This window comes from Panthera pardus, unplaced genomic scaffold, assembly GCF_024362965.1.
Source record: "Panthera pardus isolate Hobbes unplaced genomic scaffold, ASM2436296v1 HiC_scaffold_6, whole genome shotgun sequence".
In the NCBI taxonomy this organism is placed as follows: Eukaryota; Metazoa; Chordata; class Mammalia; order Carnivora; family Felidae; genus Panthera; species Panthera pardus.
This window is the reverse complement of record NW_026526991.1, coordinates 134,868,158-134,889,550: the sequence shown is the minus strand read 5'-3', so window position 1 is coordinate 134,889,550 and position 21,393 is coordinate 134,868,158.

Sequence of the window (21,393 nt, the reverse complement as noted above, 5' to 3'; positions counted from 1 at the left end):
GTAGCTGAAGATTCCTCGAAAAAACTAAAAATAGAACCACCGCACGCTCCAAGAATTCCGCTAGTGGGTATTTCTCTAAAAACGAAAACACTTAGAAAAAAGAACCCCAAAACACCACATAGATATACGCACCTCTCTGTTTACTGCCGCGTTATTTACAATAGCCAAGATATGAAAACAAGCTAAGTGTCCACTGATGAATGAATGGATAAAGAAGATGTGATGTATATGTATGCATATGTACGTACACACACACACACACACACGCACAACGGGTTATTACTCAGCCATAAGAAAGAATGAAATCTTGCCATTTGCAACAACCTAGATGGACCTTGAAGGCACTGTGTTAAGCGAAATAAGTCAGAGAAAGATAAATGCTGTATGATCTCACTTGTATGTGGAATCTGGAAAAAATTTAAAAAGCAAGCACCCGTGGGGCACCCGGGTGGCTCAGTCGGTTAAGCATCGACTTCGGCTCAGGTCATGATCTCGCGGTTCGTGGGTTCGAACCCCGCGTCGGGCTCTGTGCTGTCAGCTTGGAACCGGGAGCCTGCTTTGGATTCTGTGTCTCCCTCTCTCTCTATCTCTGCCTTTCCCCTGCTCACTCCCTGTCACTCTCTCTCTCTCTCTCACAAAAATAAATAAAATATTTAAAAAATTAAAAAAAAACAAAAGTAACCACCCAACCCAGATCATAGATATAGAGAACAGATTGGTGTTTGGGGGAGGAGGGAAAGGATGAAGGGGGTCCCAAGGTACAAACCTGCAGTTATAAGCGAAAAAGAAGTCGTAAGGATGTAATGTACAGCATAATGACTATAGTTAATTGTACTGTTCTGCCTATCGGAAAGTTGCTAAGAAAGTAAATATCAAAAGTTCTCATCACAAGAGAAAATCTGTTGGCAATAGCACATGCTGACGGCTATTAACTACACTCGTCGTGACGATCATCTTGCAATATGTACAAGTTTCAAATCAGGATGTCGTACCCCTGAAGTTAATATAATGCCATTTGTCAATTACACCTCAATAATAAAAAGGGGGGAGGACAGAGATGGAAGGGGGCGTGATTTCACTTTGAACGGCTTGCTTCCTTTATTCAGCTCAAGTGACAGCACCAGAGCAACTTTCCGTACATGAGTAGGTCAGGTTTTCCCAATCTCGGCACTACTGATATCTGGGGCTGGAGGATTCTTTGTTGTGGTGGAGCAGCATCCTGGTCTTGCCCCGTTAGATGCCAGTAACATACTTCTCCCCGTGAAAAAAATGTGACAACCAAAAACGTCTCCAGATGAATATTGCAAATATCCCTGCGGGTCACCGTTGCCCCCAGGAGGGAAACGGGATCCAGTGAGCAGCGATACTGGTCTTGCGCGAAGTCTTGAATGCAGGTTAAGAAGGACGTGATCAGGACTCCCAGGAGTCGGTAAGGCCCACGCGAGTGGAGGGGAGCCGCGCTTGAGAGGGAAGGACCTCCCTGAATTGGCTGAATGAGAAAAGGAGAGTGGACATCAGAGTACATACTAGACGACCCCAAATGGGATGTGGCCAGCTCGGAGGCAAAGGCCAGCACGCCCTCAAAGACCACACCGGGTCAAGCCTCTTTGCCCTCCACCAGCGTCTCTCAAGCCCCAGACCCTGTCTTAGGGTCAAATAAAGAGATGGTTAAAACAGAAAGAACCAGAATGTAGCCCCGAACAACTAAGTTCAACAGCCTGAAGATGTTTAAATCACTGACTCACACCAAATGAAAGAAAGAAAAAGCGCTGCTTCACAGAATGAAGAAACTACATCGTCTTGGTACAGTGAGGGCTGTGATTTTGTAACGCTGTCCCATGTATAGGACCTTTATCTGCCTCATTCCTGGAGCCGTCTTCGAAGGCTGCCATCTTGAGAACAGGAGCCATGTCATGTAACTGCTCACCCAAGCTGGAAGGAACAAGTGTGTGAGTCCAAGAGTCTGCGATCAAACCTCACTTCCTACATCTGAGAATCTCGGCAGAATCACTTACCGTCTCTCGCCCTCCACTTTCCTATCTGTGAAATGGGTCTGGCCATCTTGGTCCTGCTTCCATCAGAGGCATCGGAGAGGATCCCGCAAGATCATATAATACAGATGCGCTTTTTAAGCCACCCAGGATCATAAACGTTTGAATCATGATTACTGTGCCTGGCATATTGTGGATTCTAAATAAACAGCCAACAGTAAATATACAGTTATTCGGCATTTCAATTCTGGGGGCTCTCGTGGAGTATAGTTTCTCTTCTAAATAAAACGTAGATAGATTTAAGAGAAGGGAGAAGACACCGTCACCACATTTTAGCATCTGAAGCCTTATTTACAATAGTAAAGTTTTATACATGAGAGTTGGAAAGACCTATAGGATGAGTTCATCCAAACTCCAACTTATAGGAAGTCATCTTGTAAGGTGAGGTCATTCAAACGACCTCATTTTCAAGGTCATGACACTATGACTCAGTGACTTTATAAGACCAGCACCGTGCATGAGGTTTCCTGGTCCAGTCACCTGTCGACCATACCACAATGTCATTTCTTTAAAATGCCCTACCAGGGGCACCTGGGTGGCTCAGTCGGTTGAGCGACCGACTTCAGCTCAGGTCACGATCTCACGGTTCGTGATTTCGAGCCCCGCGTCGGGCTCTGGGCTGATGGCTCAGAGCCTGGAGCCTGCTTCTGATTCTGTGTCTCCCTCTCTCTCTGCCCCTCCCCCGTTCATGCTCTGTCTCTCTCTGTCCCAAAAATAAATAAACGTTAAAAAAAAAATTTTTTTTTTTTAAAAATTAAAAAAAAAAATAAAATGCCCTACCATAGGTAAAACATAATAACAATAAGCCATTTATTTTTGGTCTTTATATTAGATTCCAAAATGCCCTTCCATATATTATTTCGTTTGCTCCTTAACTGTGGGGAGAAGAGACGTCACGACCGACACTTGGTCACCAACGAGGAACTCAAGTTACAGTATGCAAGACAAAGTGTTCAGGAAATGACAAGTCCACATTGTAAGGGCCTTTCCAACTGCTCAAGCTACACAGAAAAGATCTACAATCTCCACAAAGGGAGCAGAAGAGAATAGTCGCTTCATAGCATGCATTAATGACCAGACATCAAAATAAGGCGATTAAGCAAGATTTCTGGGTCAGAAAAAAAACAAAAACAAAAACAAAAACAAATGAGGCTTTCTGGGTTTTTAAAAACACAAATCTGAAGACGGTTGAAGCCACAAGCGGGTGCCGACTTCAGTCAGAAGCGCTGATGTTTTGTGAGTTCACTTAAAGAATAAACATGGCTTGGATCACCAACCAGCCTCTGTAGCTACGTGATTAGATTTGGTATTTATCGTCCCTCGGAGTGAAATGTTACTAAATAGACTGTGCTTTGTGATTTCACCTTAATTCGACTGGAAGGGCTAATTTGCACTATTTAAAGGCAAATTTCTTTCTTTCGTCATGGGACTTATAGTCACCCAAATGAAGGGGCAAGGCTGTGACACAAAACGGGAGGCTACTGGAAAAATGAAGGACATCAGTGGGGGGGGGGGGGCGGGGAGCTCAGGGAGAGGCAGGGTCCTCTAGGGACACAACGCTAGATTCTCCTTCTTCGGCTGTGTACTTTTGGGGACACTGAAAGGGAATGTTTCACTGCTTTTCAACACACTGGATTTAAGTCAGGCGGGCACGTAGACAGTGGGCACTGGAATATACGAATCTAGAGCACTGAGGTGAGTTCAGGGTCAGAAATCTTGAGGGTAGGGGCGCCTGGGTGGCTCGGTCGGTTAAGCTCCAACTTTGGCTCGGGTCACGATCTCGCGGTTCGTGGGTTCGAGCCCCCCGTCGGGCTCCGTGCTGACAGCTCAGAACCTGGACCCAGCTTCGCATTCTGTGTCTCCCTCCCCCATTTGCACGCTGTCTCTCAAAAATGAATAAATGTTAAAAAAAATTTTTTTAAAGAAATATTGAGTCTTAAGAGTGAACACCGGGATGCATTTCCAGCCAAGGGGCTGGATGGACACACCTGGGGTTGAGGGTATAGGCAGAGAAAAGAAGACAGTGGGATCAGAGCCTGGCTGCTCACCGACACCTCTATCCCCTACGTGAGGAAGACCCAGTGAGAGAACAGAATAGCGAGTTCATGTGGCTGGAGAAAAACCAGCAGATACGTGTCCTACAAGGCAGGAGCCACTATCTATCAAAATCAAGGCAGTTGATTTTGTCCACATGGAGGTCGTTGCAAAATATCTCTTTCACGTAAAATGTGTAATACCCTCAAAACACTTGTTGGCTACGTTCGATACGTGCTTGCTCAATGAATAGACGGATAGAAGCATGGATGAGGAATACAGAAAAGGCAAAATTTCTAAGCCCAACTCTTGGTTCTGCCGGTGACTCACGGTTTAGTCTTGGATTCACTTCGGTTGTGAGCTCCTCGTCGCCGAACGTTCTTTAACCTGGCGTGTTAGTCTGGGTCCCCCAGGGAAACAGAACAAATGGAGATAGAGATTTATTATAAGGAACTGGCTCACATAATTACACAACCTGGCAAAGACCCAAGATCCACAGGTGGGTCTGTAGGCTGGAGACTCAGGAGAGCGGATAGTATTGTTTCATAGTTCAAAACCCAGCGCACTCAAGACCCAGGAAGAGCCAATGTTTCAATCCGAGTCCGAAAGTGGGGGGGGGGGGGGGGGAGCCAAGATCACAGTTTGAAAGCCATCAGGCAGAAAGGATGCTCTTTAACTTGGGTTAAGAACAGCCTTTTTGTTCAGCTCAGGCCTTCAGCTGATTGAACGAGGCCCACCCACAGTAGGGACAGCAATCCGCTTCACTCTGTGTACTGATTCACACGTTCATCTCATCCCGACGAACACACCCGGAGTCATGTGAGATCAACTCTCTGAGCAATCTGTGACCCCGTCAACACATAAAGTTCAGTCACACGTGGGCGTAGATAAGTCCCTGTCTGGGATTTTGCAGGACGGATCGTGGGTTAAAAAGTCCCCTCCACCTCACAGAGTTCATAACTCTAGGATTTATATGATAACACACGAGCGGAGCAAAGACTTTGGAAGAACTGACTGAAGAATAATACTGTCTCTGTTACAACAGCATTAAATATCAGTACGGCACAGACAGAGGCTGGGGGCGTGTCTGCGTGTTCCTTTGCTAAAGTCAGAGCTGTTAGAGCCCGAGGGTTCCACCTGACGGGGGAGACTGTTTTTCTATTCTTTGGTTTTGTTTTCCCCTTTCTCTGACATGGGTCCACTGAAGTGGGGTACTTGATGGCACCGAAAGGCCCTTGGGTGCCCGGAGCGTTCTAAATGAGGGAGGTGAGCAAAGCGAGGACCGCTCTTGGAAAGAGCTGGGCCGCAGGCAGAGAGGACGCCTCTCTTGGCTCTCTGTTTGGCCCTTGACTTCTCATGCTCATCTCCCCGGTCTCTTTACTCCCTCTCTTCCTCTCTGGGTCTCCTGCGCCCGCTCAGACCACACACAGGTGCAGATGCTAACAGACACCCATAGGTGGCAGCAACCTTCTGAGACAGCGGCGGGCCCAAGATGGATTTCTCCCTTTCACACGCGTCCTCAGCAGCCCTGGGTTTGGTGTGGATCAGCTGGCGGGTGAACGCTCCTCTCCAGAGCCAGGGAGTGGTGCCGTCCTCATGCACATTAAAATGTTTGTCCCCCGAAATGAACCTAAGGCTCAGGTGGAGGTGAAGGACGAGAGCAATTCTCATCCTTTGAAACTTCCGGTGCACAAAAATGAAAGGCAAACGGATCCCTTGTCTGCGATTGCTGCTTCCAATACGTGCCCAGCTCTTCCCGTTTCCCCGCCGCTGGAAGACCGGGAGCAGCACGAGGCAATCCGCTACGGGCTGTAATCAGTCAAGTGCAGATGTCCCCATAGATGCAGCTCCCCTACATCTGAAATAAAGATAATTTACGCAGAGTAAACAGAACAGGGAGCCCATTTGCCCCAATCCGGATGGCTTCGCCTGAGAGAAGCAGGTCACAGGGGTGGATGCCTGCGAAGGTTCAATAGCATCTCATCAAAATATGGCACGGATGTCAATGCCACGAAGCCCGTCTTTTCCGAATTTACTCCCGCTGTCTCTGAAGAGCCCTGCAGGAGGCAGGAGTGGCCGGAAGGTCGAAGAAAACTCGTCCACCCTGGGGGGACATCCGCAACTGTCCCAGACATATGCTCAAGCGTTTCACTGACTTGAACAAGCCAGGAAACTAGAGCGAGGGTTTTTCACTGAAAGCCATGTGGCAACTTGGGTGGTGGTGAATGAGCTGCCCTCCTTTGCCCTGCGGCATTCAAGGTCAGGCTCAGGGACAGAAAGGCAGGCTCAGGCCGACACGCACGGCTCCCTCAACTCTTGGTGTGGGTGTTTCTCCCAAGTATTTCATACTTATTTTTGAATGGGTAATTCACACGCATAGCTTAAACAATTAATAATGTATCGTGGGCACGTGGGTGGCTCAGTTGGTAAGGACCCCACTCTTGATTTCCACTCAGGTCATGATCTTATGGTTCCTGGGATCGAGCCCCGCATCGGGGTCCCTGCTGACAGTGCTTGGGATTCTCTCTCTCCCTCCTTTCTGCCCCTCCCCCACTCTCTCACTCTCTTTCAAACACACACACACACACACACACACACACACTGCAAAGACTCCTTCAAACGCCTGCCACCCCCATTTACAGGTTACCGCTGTCATGAATTTATGATGTATCCTTCCAGAGTAGGAATGCATGCATACAAATAAAGGCAGATATGTATCCTTATTTTCTCCCACTTAAACACCAAAGGGAACACAGCGTTCTTCATCTTGCTACTTCAAATAACACTACAGCTTGGAGATCTTCCCATATCAATATCTAGAAAGTTCCCTCACTCTGGTTTACCTCTGCACAAAAGCCTCCGATTCGCTTAAATTAAATTATACCCCATATTTTATTAACCACTTCACCCTTAATAGATATTTTGGTTATTTCCGATCTTCTGTCATTACAGACAGTCCTATAATTAAAAATCCCGTACTACGTCTTTTCAGGATCCATCAGGACATCTGAGTCTAAGAGCAGACGTCTTCTTCCTCGTCCTGCTCGTGAGCTGAAATGTTTGTGTCCTTCCAGACTTATGTTGAAATCCTAGCCCCCTAGTCGGGTATTTGGAGGTGAGACCTTTGGGGGTGATTAAGTCAGGAAGGCAGACCCCCCCATGAATAGATGAGTGCCTTTATAAAGGGGACCCAGAGAGCTTGCCTCTTGCTTGCACACAGTGAGAAAACAGCCGTCGGTGAGTCAGGAAGCCAGTCCTCACCAGTCACAGAGAGTGCTGGTGTCTTCATCGCGGATTTGCCGCCTCCAGAACCATGAGAAACAAATTCTGTTGACAAGCTGACAAGCCATGCAGTCTGTGGTGTTCTATTCCCGCAGCCCGGATGGACTGAGACAGCCCTTTATTCATGTCGCAAGGCTTTCTTCACTTGTATCTTGCCCATTTTGTGTTAAGTGTATTCCTACATTATCTTTGCATTGCTGTTGTAAAAGGGCACTCGGCTTTCATTATATCTGCCCGCTGGCGACTGTTAATACAGATGAAAGCCATTGATTTCTAGATAATTTTGTACTTTGATACTTCAGTCATTCTCATAGTTTTTTAACTCGATTAATTGGCACACTTCTGTTTGCCAAATATTCGGGTTTACCGTCTTCTGCATATAATGATAGTTTTAACGGTTTTTTTTTTCCATTTTTAAATCTGAATTTTCTTTTGTCAAATTCCGTATGTAATTCTGGAGTGAAATATTAAGTAACGGTATTAGTGGACATCGTTGACTTGATTTGGGTATTTAGTGGGAATGCTTCTAGCCCTGGCTTTTGAACTGAGATACACGTATTTGATCATGTTAAAAAGTAATGTCCTTATATTCTAACTTTGTTATTTTCATCACGAATGGTTATTGAATTTTTTAAATGCTTTTTGTGAAACGATGTCGACAATCATGTGAGTTTTCTATTAATGTAATAAATTATGTTAGATTTCCTACTATTGACTCTTCCCTGAAATTCTAGCCCTACTGTGATCATAATTCCTTCAATGTGTGGCTGAAGGCTGTTTGTTAGTATTTTATTTATGGTTTGGGGATGGCTATTCATAAGTAAGGTTTATAAGTGGGATGTTTAAAAATGTTATTGTATGTTCATGTTAATATTCTATTTGCTTTAAAAAACAATTTGGAGATGGGAATGCAAGCTGGTGCAGCCACTCTGGAAAACAGGCTGGAGGGTCCTCAAAAAACTAAAAATAGAACTACCCTACGACCCAGCAATTGCACTACTAGGCATTTATCCACGGGATACAGGTGTGCTGTTTCGAAGGGACACATGCACCCCCATGTTTATAGCAGCACTATCAATAATAGCCAAAGTATGGAAAGAGCCCCAATGTCCATCGACGGATGAATGGATAAAGAAGATGTGGTATATATATCCATATATACAACGGAGTATTACTCGGCAATCAAAAAGAATGAAATCTTGCCATTTGCAACTACATGGATGGAACTGGAGGGTATTACGCTACGTGAAATTAGTCAGTCAGAGAAAGATAAAAATCATATGACTTCACTCCTATGAGGACTTTAAGAAACAAAACAGATGAACATAAGGGAAGGGAAACAAAAATAATGTAAACACAGGGAGGGGAACAAAACAGAAGAGACTCATAAACATGGAGAACAAACTGAGGGTTATGGGAGGGGTTGTGGGGGGGGGCGGTGGGCTAAATGGGTCAGGGGCACTAAGGAATCTACTCCTGAAATCATTGTTGCACTCTGTGCTAATTTGGGTGTAAATTTAAAAAATAAAAAAATAAATAATAATAATTTGGAGAGTTTTTATATTTCTATATACAAAGTCTATATATAGATTCTATTTCTATAGAGTTGTTATATTTCTATAACATCGAAATTATCAGCTCCTTAATTTTGGTAGAATTTCCCTGTGAAGCTATCCAGCTCTTTGTCATGTCTCTGATTGTTCTATGGAAATAAGCCACCTTAGACTTTTTTTCTCTATTCTGTCTGGTGTCAGCTTTGGCAAGTTCCATTTCCCTGGAAAATTAGCTACTTCCTCCAGGTATGCAAATAGTTTCCAGAGTTGAGCAAAGTGGTCTCATGTTATTCTTCTAATGTTCTCTATTCTTACATTCTCTCTTCTGTTTCTTATTTTTTATAGGGAATTTTTGCCCTTTATAAAGGTAAGGGTAGTTTTTCTTTGTAGTTTTCACCCAGTAGTTTATCAGTTTTTCCTAAAAACAGTTTTTGAATTTTCTTATTAGTGCCACTGTTTTTTTTTTCTGTTTGATAATTCATTACATTCTTTATGAGCCTTTAGTAGCCTTTGTCTTTATGAAAGCTTAGCATTTAGGACCTTGTCTAATTTTTTGAGTAAGATACAAAGTGTCTTTCATCATTTTTGACGTATGTTTTTCATGTTATGAAGACTTAATCGTGTGCTTCGGCTACACCCCAATACATTCCCACATGTGCTGTTTTTTTTTATACCTCTGTTTCAGACTAGCGCCATTCAGTGGGACTTTCTATATTTGGGCTGTCCAGTATGAGAGCTCCTGGCCACCTGTAGCTATCAAGTCCTTGAAATGTGACCAGCGTGTACGGGAGAGGAACTCAGTTTTGAATTTAATTAAGTTAATATTAGGCAGCCACACTTGACTACTGCCATCCATATTACAGCATATCTGGACATTTTGTAATTTTTGTGCGTATCTCCCCTTTATCTAGAAATTATTGAAGAGATGGGATTTTTAAAAAAAAAAATTCTCAGGCTTAAAGACCTTTTAGTTATCCAATGGTATTAGCTGCTAGGATTCCTGCACTATGATCAGAAAACATTGCTCGCACTCTCGGTATTTTAGAGCACTTATTTAGAATTTCTTTGTGACCCAACGTCTAGTCTATTTTCATGAGCGGGGACAGCGCCATTTCAAACAAGCATTAATTCTCTATTTTCAGGATAGAAGGTCAGATATATATCAATCAATCAGATAACGTTATTTAAAATTTCCATATTCATCATTTTGTTTGTACTCATAGGCCTTGACTGAAAGGAATGAATTAAGATTTCTTCCTACTAGTCTGCGTCTGTTTACTTTTCTTTGCATCTCTTTTCATCTTTTTCATGAATGTAGCTGCTGCTATATGTTTAGTGCAGGGTAATAAGTTTTCACTGTGATTTTACAAGCGAGCGTTAGAAGGTGTCTTTCTTTGTCTTATTCTGGCTTGAATCCCACCTCGTCTGATATGAGCGCTTATGACCCTGCCTGCTTTTCATTGACACGTAACTGATCGATCCCTACCCAGACTTTTATTTTTTTTCCTAACTGAAGCGTAGTTGACTCTCTACCCTTACTTTTCTGTTCATGCTTTTCTTAAAGAATGTCACTTTTCATCTAGCAGAGAGTTGAGTTGCTTTTGTGATCCCACCTACAACGTTCTATATTAATAGATAAGTTGAACTCTTTTATATTTATTAATATGATAGATGCATTTGGCTTTCATTCCACCTATTATTTTATGCCTGTGAGCTCTAAAAGGTCTTTCACTATGAGGTCTGTTCACTCCACTGTGTGAGTAGCACCTTCCACCACAGAGATGTAAACATTTTGTTGTTGTCGTTTCCACGGCTGGTTACCTTTATAATTATGTTGGTATATTACCAGGAGACCTCTGTGCTGTCCTTGACTGTTATCTCCTCTCCGTTCTTCATGACCCGATTGCAGTTAATAATATCACCCTTCTTAGTGCTTAACCCTGAACTATGAAGCCTGCAACTGCTTCTATTTCCTGGTTTGTGAGTTTCAAGCAGTCTCTCGGATTGAAGGCTGATCACAGAGGAGGCGGCGAGTAAACCAGCTCCACCTCTCCCGTTGTGGTCAACACTTGGTCCTCGTCTGGGCACAGAACAGTTACGTGGATCCTGTCCCACTGACCCACTGTGTTCATGGCATCCTTACAGTTATATATGCTCATGCGTGACCTTGAGAGCTTTCACTGCAATCTCTTAGCTAAATGAGGTTCATCCCTCAGTTATCTCAACACAGGGGTATGGAAGCACACTGATCTGAGTTTTGGCATGTTCACAACGGGTGGTCTGTATTCCTTATAGGAGAAGAAGGGCTTGGCCTGGTGTAAACCCTTGGCTCACAATTTTTTTTCTTCTGTGTCTCCTGAGTCTTCTGTGTCTCCATGGACAATCAGTATTCTGATATCTGAAGTCAGAACCACTTCTTGTCCCTTTTTAGTGACCATATTTTACCTGGATACCCAAAGTTTTCTTCTTTACAAACCATTTCTAAAGTTCAATAAGTATACTAGATTATAATTTCATGCCAGCTGTTTTCAGTCCGTATTTTCTGGCTCACATTATGCCCACTCAGTATACAGACTTCTACCTTTCATTTTCCTTAAATTCTATCTTTGAATATCTTTTCTATCCAATTCCTCTTTGTTAGATCTGCTTCTCTTATCATTTGTGTCTGTCATCTTCTCTCTAGTGCTTTAAAAATACTTGTTACCATTTTATTTTATTCCATTTTTCCCAGTTCTTTAGGAATCTCTTCAGGTATTTCTTTGGGTTCCTTAGGACCTTTTCTATCTTCTCTTTTGTGATCTTCAGACGTCCTTTTCATTTCTAGAATGCTTTTGTTCATCTTCTCTTTCTTTTCTGAGCTGTGTCCCCGTTTTACGACCCACAGTTGTTTTGCTATAGTCTCCCCTAGCTCTTGAGTTTCTACTTTGTGTTCTTCCTTCTTAAAAGCAACTGCTTCATTAAGCTGTTTAAAATCACAGTAGTATTTATCTTTGTTCAGTAGCACCATTATTATGATGAAAATTCAACATCAGTTGGAAAGCTGTGAAGATCTTTTCTACTCTTTTATTTACAATACTTTTTTCTTACTGACCATGAAAAAGTGGGCTTTTTGTCTGCTTCTGATTCTGTATCTCCCACACTCTCTGCCCCTCCCCCACTCATGCTCTGTCTCTCTCACTCTCAAAAATGAATAAATGTTAAAAAAAATTAAATATAAAAAAGTGGGCTTTTTGTGACCCAGCTATCAGCATAATATTCCTAGAAGTAGAAATGGAACAGGATCATTTTCTAGACTTCACAACAGAGGACTTGCTTCTTCACAACCACAACACTGACTGCTTTCATTGAATCGTGTCTTTCCATGTGAATTTGAATTTCCATCTCTCCTCTGCACATCTCAACCAGACTGAACCCATCATGCTTTCTGCCATCAACTGCCCTTATATAAACTGGTACAATACACCCATTTTTGCAAACAAGAGATACAGCTCTTGCACTAACTACCAGTAACAGTATTTTGGGTGGTTCTTCCTCAGATTTGCTTCTTTTGATTCCACTCACTACCCCTGAGCTTCTGATTTTCATTTCCTCCCATCTGCTTCTGCCTAATTCTGGGCTTTTGGAAGTCCTATGAGTATTTTGAAACCTGAAGGTGACCTGACTTCTAAATTCCATGGACAATTGAATTTGCAGGACTTAAAAAATTCTAATTTTGGGGTGCCTGGGTGGCTCAGTCGGCTAAGCGTCCGACTTCGGCTCAGGTCATGATCTCGTGGTCTGTGAGTTCGAGCCACACGTCGGGCTCTGTGCTGACAGCTCAGAGCCTGGAGCCTGCTTCAGATTCTGTGTCTCCCTCTCTCTCTCTGCCCTACCCTGCTCATGCTCTGTCTCTCTCTCTCTGTCAAAAATAAATAAACCTTAAAAAATTTTTTTAAATTCTAATTTTTCTGGTTTGCTTTTCCAGGGGAAAAACACTGATCTTCAGTCATGTTCATAAGAAAATCTCTCCCAAGTTTTTAATGGATTCCATCAAATTCCATTCCATTCCGATTCCATCATCCTGTCTTTTCCTGTGCCCCATTTTTTTTTTTTTTTTTTACTCATCCATAGGCAACTTTTTCACTGCCATATGACTACCATGGAGAAGTGCTTTAACGTGCCTGGCATGGATAAGCCTGTAAGCCTCTACCTTCCAAAAAGCACGTCTCACTGTCACTTTTGCGCTTCGATTTATTTTCCAACTTGAAATGTTTTCTCCCCATTCCCTTTCTTAGTTTATCAAAAAGTTTGGAAATCCACAATATATAGACTGTATATTAACTAAGTTATCATCATGTTTGTTGTTCATAATCAGCACCCGATACTGACCTCAGTTCACTGATTATATCCCCATAGCCATTAAATAGTATTCAGAGTACAGGTAATGATTTCAGGGAAGTTTACGATCTGCTGAAATCCCCCGCTTCTTTCTATCATCAATTGACTGAACGCAGATAATGAAATAAAAAAATAACAGGCAGCCATGAAGGTTGGTTGAAAGCAATGTACCAGTCAGTGGCTATGTTTATCAAAACAGCCAAGAAGACCACAAGCCACTGGAGCTGTGGCTCCTCTTCTATAAAAAGAAGGGTCAGGTGTTCTCCAGTTCCCCCGCTGACCTCAACAAGTGTCCGCCACGGGCTAATGCTTCGGTAGCCTGGCACAGACTCGGCGCTTACCTGCCAGCACCACAGAGAAAGTCCACAACTCCATCCTCTGCCCCCACGCTGATGCCTTCCCTGGCTCCCATCTCCGGTAGCTGGCCCCTCCACCAACGCCTACTTTCGTCCCGTCTCCACCTGCAATTAATGCCGCCTTAAGACCGCCTCTCTGATTCCAGTGTCACTTCACGCCAGGCCCTATTCTCTGGATTTTGTTTGAACCCACACACGGCAGCTGCCCTAAACCCACTCTCATATGAAGCCTCCATTCCCAGAGCAGGAGTCCAGGTGAGCACCCGGCTCCCCCGTGTTTCCCTGCCTAGGTAGCAGCCCTGAGTCTGTAAATACACAGACATTATCACTAGCTGTGTCTCCACGTTTAACCAGTGTTTCACAAGTGTTGCGGATGGTATTTCCAGGGAGGACAATGCTGCTTTCCTTCTGGTTCGAATTCATTCTTATTTAAAGAATGCTTTTGGAGACAAACTAATTTCTACTCTCGTGTTTTATGTTTAATTCTATAGAATGGCATTTCAAATAGCTTCTAGAGAGCCCTCTGTCTTGCCCTGTCTCTCTCTCTCTCTCTCACACACACACACACACAATGTACACACCTCTCAGGAAACGGAAACTTGCCTCCACTCAGGATCTTGAAACAAAGCTCTAAGATTTAAATAGTTTTTGCTACTCAGATTTTCAACACCAGGAAATGAGTACAGGAGGCCCCCCTCAATTTTGGTTTTCAAATCCAGACTGCGAATGAGTGGAAGCCAATCCTCCTTGAATACAATTCTTGGAAGTTAGAAATCTCAATTGTGGTTGTTCCCCACGAAAAAGGTTCGGAGGTGGTCGGTAAGTAGTTTGTCTCCGCGGCAACCAGAGGAGCTGAATTCATTTTTCCTGATAGATTCTTTCTTTTTTTTGTACCTCACATGTAAAATAAAGTTAAAGGGAGATATCTCAACATCCTGGTCATTTCCTGTGTTAGTATTAGGACAAGGACTCCCCTATTTGTGGGGGGGGGGGGGGGCATTGCTTGGCTTTTACAACGCGGTCCATCTGAGTTTCTAGAGGGTGGTTACTTTGTGTCCAACTCAACTTCTCCCTGGCTAGCTATCTGACTTCATGCAGATTAGTCTCCTAATTCCTTTGCCTCTGATTTCCTTCACAGGTAAAGATTTAAGGCAATTCTACCTCCAGAAAAGTCAAGAGGATACATCAGAGAAGGTGAGAAATTGCCTACTGGTGTGGAACACGTAGGAAGAGCTCGCAACATTAATCTTTCTGCTTTCTCTTTTCCTCAATAGAATTTCTGGCTGTAGCTGGTTGTTGCTGTTCTTACCTCTTGGTTCCCAAAGGAGAGGCGTGTGTGTCCTAGTCTCTTGGTAATGGACCCAGAATTCCAGCCAAAACATCATACGAACTGAAAACTGAGGTATGGTTGAGGATTCACCTCTCCTTCTCCGCCCAACCAACTCAGCAGTCCTGGTCGGAAACCTCAACCATCCGAAGAGAGCCATGTCAATATTAGCGGCTCAGTCTTAGGATATTACGGGGTTCATCTTTTTTTCTTCCTCAGTCGCCTCTTGTTTTCTCTCTACAACGGGAGGACTTTGGTTGCTTGATTTAGTTACGCAAGCAATAAGCACGCATTGCAAAATGAATGCTCGTTGTCAAAAAGCAAGCAGATGTAACGAAAAAACAGAGAGAAGGGATGGAAGGAGCGTGGGGGAGGGAAGAAGGAAGGGTGGAAGAACAGGGGAAAAACAGAAAGGAGAGGGAAAATAGAAATACTTACTTGTCACCCCAGATAACATCATCAGTTGGCTTCTGAGTACAGACAATGTGAAATTTATCTTCTCTACATAAACTAGTGCATTTGCTCAGCAAATATTTGTTGAACACCTGCCAAAGATGACAAGACACACAACCCAGGACAGACTTTGACCTCGGCCTTGACAGAGGAGGGCCGGGATGCTTCCTGAAGGAGGTCACTTCTGAGCTGTAGGAGGTGAAAATGAATTAGTCGGGTAAGTAAGAGAAGGGGAAGGGGGGCATTTCGGGAAGGCATTGAGGAGCAAACTCCAGAAGCATGCTCCCATCGAGAAGCATGGTCCCCCTCACGGAACTGCCTTTCAGAGGGCTACTGTGTAGGCCAAAGAGGAGAGGTGTCGATAGAAGTAAGGCCAACGAGAAGTACAAGAGCAAGGTCATAAAGGAATTTGTCATCCTAAAGGTTTTGATTTTTTCCCCTCGCCTGGAAGATGACACATAATGTACCAGAATTAGAATATTCTAGAATGTTCAGAATTCACGCAGAACGTTCTAGAATATTCTAGAATGTTCAGAATTCACGCAGAATGTTCTAGAATATTCTAGAATGTTCAGAATTCACGCAGTTTTCACCATTGGTTTTGAGGTATCAACCCAATTCTATACAGACCTGCAAGGCATAAACACATACATGAGTCTATATCTATTCTCTTTGTTAATGTGATGGGTTAAAGTTTCCAGCAAGCTCCAATTCTTTCTCTTGGGTCACTGCTTGCAGAGACCTGTCCATTACTAGTCTCGTGAACACGTTACCAATACGGCAATATGGACGGGCTCTGTTGTATCAAAAGGGGGTAGTACAGTATAGTGCTTAAGAGTTGGACCCTGGTGCCCGATGGGTCACATTCACATCCATGAGGCCGTGTGACCTTGAGGAAATGACATAGCCTCCTCACGCGTCAGTCCTGCCAACGGTAAAACAAGAGGACACAGTCTTTCCCTCTTAATGTTGGAAGGTAGTGGGAAGTAAACTAATGTAAGGCACTCGGAACCAGGCCTGGCACACGGTACGTGCTATATAAATGTCAACCGTATTTACCTCTTTCTCCCACTGTTTTTGCATCAAAAGCTGCAAAATTCACCGCCTGAATCGTCAGGAGAGTTTGATATGGCAAGATGCACGTACGGGGTGAACACCCACCAGTCTGAAATAATTTAGGGTGACTTGGAATTTCGCCAGTAAAGTGGGCACAGGTGGCCTCAGGAGGTTCCTACCTCTAGCATGATGGCAGGGAGTGGATTCTTTTGGTGGGGATTCTACAGACGCCTCCCCCGGGGGCCCGGGATTTCTCTCTCTGCTCTCATCCCGTAGCCACAGTTGTCCCTGGCATTCTGCCAGCTATTGAAATGGCTCCGCCTCCCTTCTGAGAGCTTTCACAGAAGACCACTCCATCACTCCGGAGCCCCTCTCACGGACTCATTCCCTTCAGTTTTGCCCGTGATGTACTTGCCTCCGTTTTTCTTTGCTCTTCTCCACGCCCTGGTGACAACAATAGAATTACAGAGGAAACTGTCAAAATTAAACCCCGCCTGTTGTGGGTCACCCTTACTTAGATTCAGTAGCTGATCCGGACTTTTGTTTGTCTGTGGCTCTGAGTCCTCATAGACTGGCCTTGGCAACCTGAATGTTTTCCCCCTTTTCTTTTCCTGTCTTTTTTTTTTTCCAGTGTAGAATTCATGGACCACACTAAAATCAGATTTGTCATAGACAAAGTCACGCGTTGGCAGGTGCAGCGAAAGCATCCTCAACGTTCTCGTCCATTTCCCCCTGTGGTTCTCTCCTCTGGCTTTCGAAGCAAGCCTTTCTTGGCCTGATCCCTGTAGCTTTCAGATCAAATAATGCCTTTTTCACGTGAAACTCTATTGAATTATGGAGCTTCCAAGGTCATTTAGTGCCCTTCACCGCATGCCTGGGGGTAGCGAGGGGGAACAGGTTCGTCCTTTGTCATGTTGCACACTGCTTTTTCCTAAGAGCTGTGTTTTTTCCAAAACCTAAAAATAGGAGAATCATACTTTATCCTAAGCTTTTATCAACCAAGACACAAGCCCTGAAATATCAATTAGAGTTAATGAATGCACTTAATGAAAAGGAAAACCACATTGCCAATAACACTTCTAATACCACCTTTAGGTAAAAATACAGGAACTCTTTAGCTGGGGTTGGATAGCAAGTGTCACTATACCTCTGTTCAGCAAGTAAATACTATTCCACCCAGTTCTTCCCTTCTGGTTCAGCAGAATTAAATACACACACACACACACACACACACACACGAAAATAGGTTATTAATCCCTTCTGCACAAGGACAATTTCAATTCTGTACCTTCAGGGACAAGATGCCCATCGGCTAGAGAATCAAGTTCAATTATTTTTTTAAAAACTGTACTCAACACAACTTCTCCTCATCCTTCAAACTTTAACTTATGATGTCACTTTTCGACAAAACGTCTCTGACCCCAAGGTTAGATGATGTGCCTTAAATTGTAATCCTATGAAACCCCAAAGTCTGCTTTTGTGAGATCAGTAAAATTGAATCAAACAATTTCAGTACTTACTTGTCTAATGTCCAGCTCCCCAGTGCCTGGCGGAGGGCAACTCCTTACAGGTTTGCCCTCATCAAGTCGTGGCTGGACACACATAGCCCTTCATGAGCGGAGACATGAATGAAAGGTAATGACAGATCAGTAGTAGGAGTTTCAGAGTCACCACTGGATAGTGGAAGATGACAGATTGCCATCTCCGAGAAACACGTAAGCTTTATCTGTAAGCATTTCTAGTTTCTTGGATTCCTAATGAGGACGGAGAGCTCTGAACTTCTAGCTCCGTCTGTTAAACAATTTCACACTCCTGTTCTCCCTTCCCGGAGGATGATCGCAAGGGAACACAAATGGGGCCTGAGGAATTCTTCCCTCGACAGCATATCCTAAGAACCACATGCTGCCCTCCGAGACTACACTCTGCTAGAACCCGGCACACGTTTGCAATGGCTTCAAGCCCCTGGGAGTGGCGCGTTGACTTAAAATGACAAACTTGGATCCTGAAGGATCTCAATCAGATCCTTGCTTCTTCCCAGAAAGCCCCGCTTCCTGTTGGATGGCTCTCCCCGGGCTTTCTTCCTGGCACAGAGATGCAGGCAGTCGCTGGGGAAGCATGTGTGAAATATTTCCCGTGATAACCAATTGTGTTGGGGAAAATGAGGGCCAGGGGAGGCCTTACTGATTAGGTGACATGTAGACAAAGAGCTGAAGGAATTGGAAGAAGGAACTCAAGGAAATACCTAACTAAAAGAATGATGTAGGCTATAAAGCGTCTTATAGTTTATGGTAATCATTTAGTTATATGCCCCGAGAGGAAACTCACTAACTCAGTTAGTAGGGTCTGCACGAAGGTTTGGGTTAAGGACCCATTTCTCTCTTCGGACCTGTTCAGGTTTGTCTCCAGCAGGTTTGAACATGCTCAGCCTTGTGATGATGATGATGATGATGATGACTGATGATGAAGAAGACAGTTTGAGCTTCAAGCCAGGCTGTCCATGCCACGGAAAGGTTCTTAGGGGCACAAAGCAATGCCAGGCTTCCTAGACCCCAGGCAGGAGCAGGACGGCTGGCCCCAAATTGTGCCAGGGCATCCCTTGCAACTCTGCCTTATCGCTCAGAAAACCAAAAAGGGTTAATCCCACTTCCAACCCCTTTGGGTTTATATCCTGGAGACTGTTGGGGGAGGCTTTAAGGAAGGAGAAGGAGGGTCCGTAGGAATCAAGCTTTGCTGCACACGAGGAAATTCCGGGAGCTTCTAAGGCTTCAGGGCCAGGTTGGTCCCCACACTAATTAAAGCAGAATCTCTGAGGCTGAGACCCAGATATTAGGATTTTCAAGTCTCTGCAGAAGAATCCAGAGGCTAGGAACAGTGGTGTGCTGGAGTCAACCCACACCAGCCCACGAGAGCGTATCACGTGTATCTCTTCCTGAGATAGGAGAAGGAACATAGCCGGCATCTGTCCTTCCTGGCACAGAGCTCCAAAAACTCTGGGAATTTTTTGAATAATAGGAGTAACTCTTGTTATTTATAACAAGCCCCTTGACAACATGCCTGAGTTTGTACTAATGAAATGACTCACAATGAGCCCTTCTATAGCTTCGAGGGAAGGGCTGGCCACACTAGAAAGACCAAGCATGGGCACAGAAGGTTGGAATTTTCAGCCACAACTCTGACGCTGGGAGAGGAAAGGGACTGGAGACTGAGTTCGGTCATGTGGCCAATGGTTTAATCCATCGCGCCTATATATGAATCCCCATGTAAAAGTCTGGACCCTGGGGCAGGAACTTGAGACCCTACTAGAACTTGCCCTACATACCTGTTCATTTGGCTCTTCATTTGTGTCCTATATAATGAAATGGTAATCATTTCCTCAGGGGCGTCCTGAGTTCGGTGTGGCATTCGGACCCATTCTGAAACCTCAGGGGATTGTGGGAAGGCCCACGTTTGTAGTCAGCTAGGCAGAGGGTCAGGGGATGCCTGAAATTTGTGGCTAGTGGCTGAAGTCGCGACAGCCTTGCGAAGGAGTCTGCCCTTAACCTGCAGGGTGTGCACCAACAGGGAGGACATATCCTCCCTGTGTTTCTGAGAATTGGCTGCAAAAACTTGCCAGAACACCAGTTTTAGGGATTGGTAGCCTACGAACGAAATGCTGGAAAGAGCTGAGGAGGGTGTAGTCTTAACCACTGGGATTTCCGGTTTCACGTATACCCGTTGGGAAGACACGTGAGCGCGAGGCAACCCTTCCTTTCTCCAATCCCTCCATGCTCTCTCGCCTCCGTGTGAGTCATGCCCGACCTATTTATTACCCTGTCCCCTAGGCAGAATTCTACTTAAGAAGACAGTCCTGCCACATAATAAGCCATAACTACTTGTCCATGCCAGCTTCTCGTGTGCCTTTCTTTTTCCTTCTGAATCATTCGGTTTTTTGTAGGTCTCTACAAGTAGATGGGTCCCGTTCACATCTTTGCCTCGGCTTGACTCAAATTCCTGGCTGGGAACTCAGAGAGATGTACTCTCCCTTAAGACTGTAGCAACTTCACTTAAACGTTAGATGCTTTCTGAGATTATTCATCCACCAGTGCAATTCCTACCAAGAACCCCCCTTTTCCCTTCTCTGCCCACTCCTCTTTACGCTTTGCTCTAATTTGCTTGCTCTTTCTTCCTTCCTGCCCCATAATTCACGCCAGAGCAGGAACACACACACGTTGTCCAGGAAATCACTGTTTGGGAAACCTCTGACCCTTTTCACATCCAGTTTTTCACCAGTCATTTAAAACAGAGGTTCACTTGTGCCCCGGCCATTCGAATGTAGGATTAAGTCGCATTCTTAAGGGATAAGGTTGAAATCGTGTGCGATATGTTGCAGGAATTGGCACGCCTAAAGAAACAAATCACACTAAGGCTTAAATTGGAGTTTTGAAAGTGGGAAAATCAGGAACAAGAGTTAGCAGACATGGAGGCTTAGAAATTCGGTTCGAGATAAAAGGGGACTTCGGGGGATGGCCCGCTTAGACACGCGCGCACGGACCCCTTCTTTATTAAATTAAGGTTAGTCTCAACCAGCCCTGTTGAATACAACTTTTTGTGGTGACAGAATAATAATCTGTGTTGTCCAGTCAGCAGTCGCTAGCAAGTACGTGAAATATGACTAGTGCGACTGTATTTTAACTTTGCTTAATTAATTTATATAGACCTATGTAGCTAATGGTTGCCATATTGGATACCTCGGGTGTAGAAAAACACGCTCAAACAGGGATTTGAGGGACAAAGTGTGTGAGGTGTCACATTTCAGCTTGCTGGGGTTGCCATAACAAAGTACCACAAACGGTGTGGTTTAAACAAAAGAAATTTACCTTCTCATAGTTTTCTTTTATTTGTTTTAGCGTGTATGTATTTTTGAG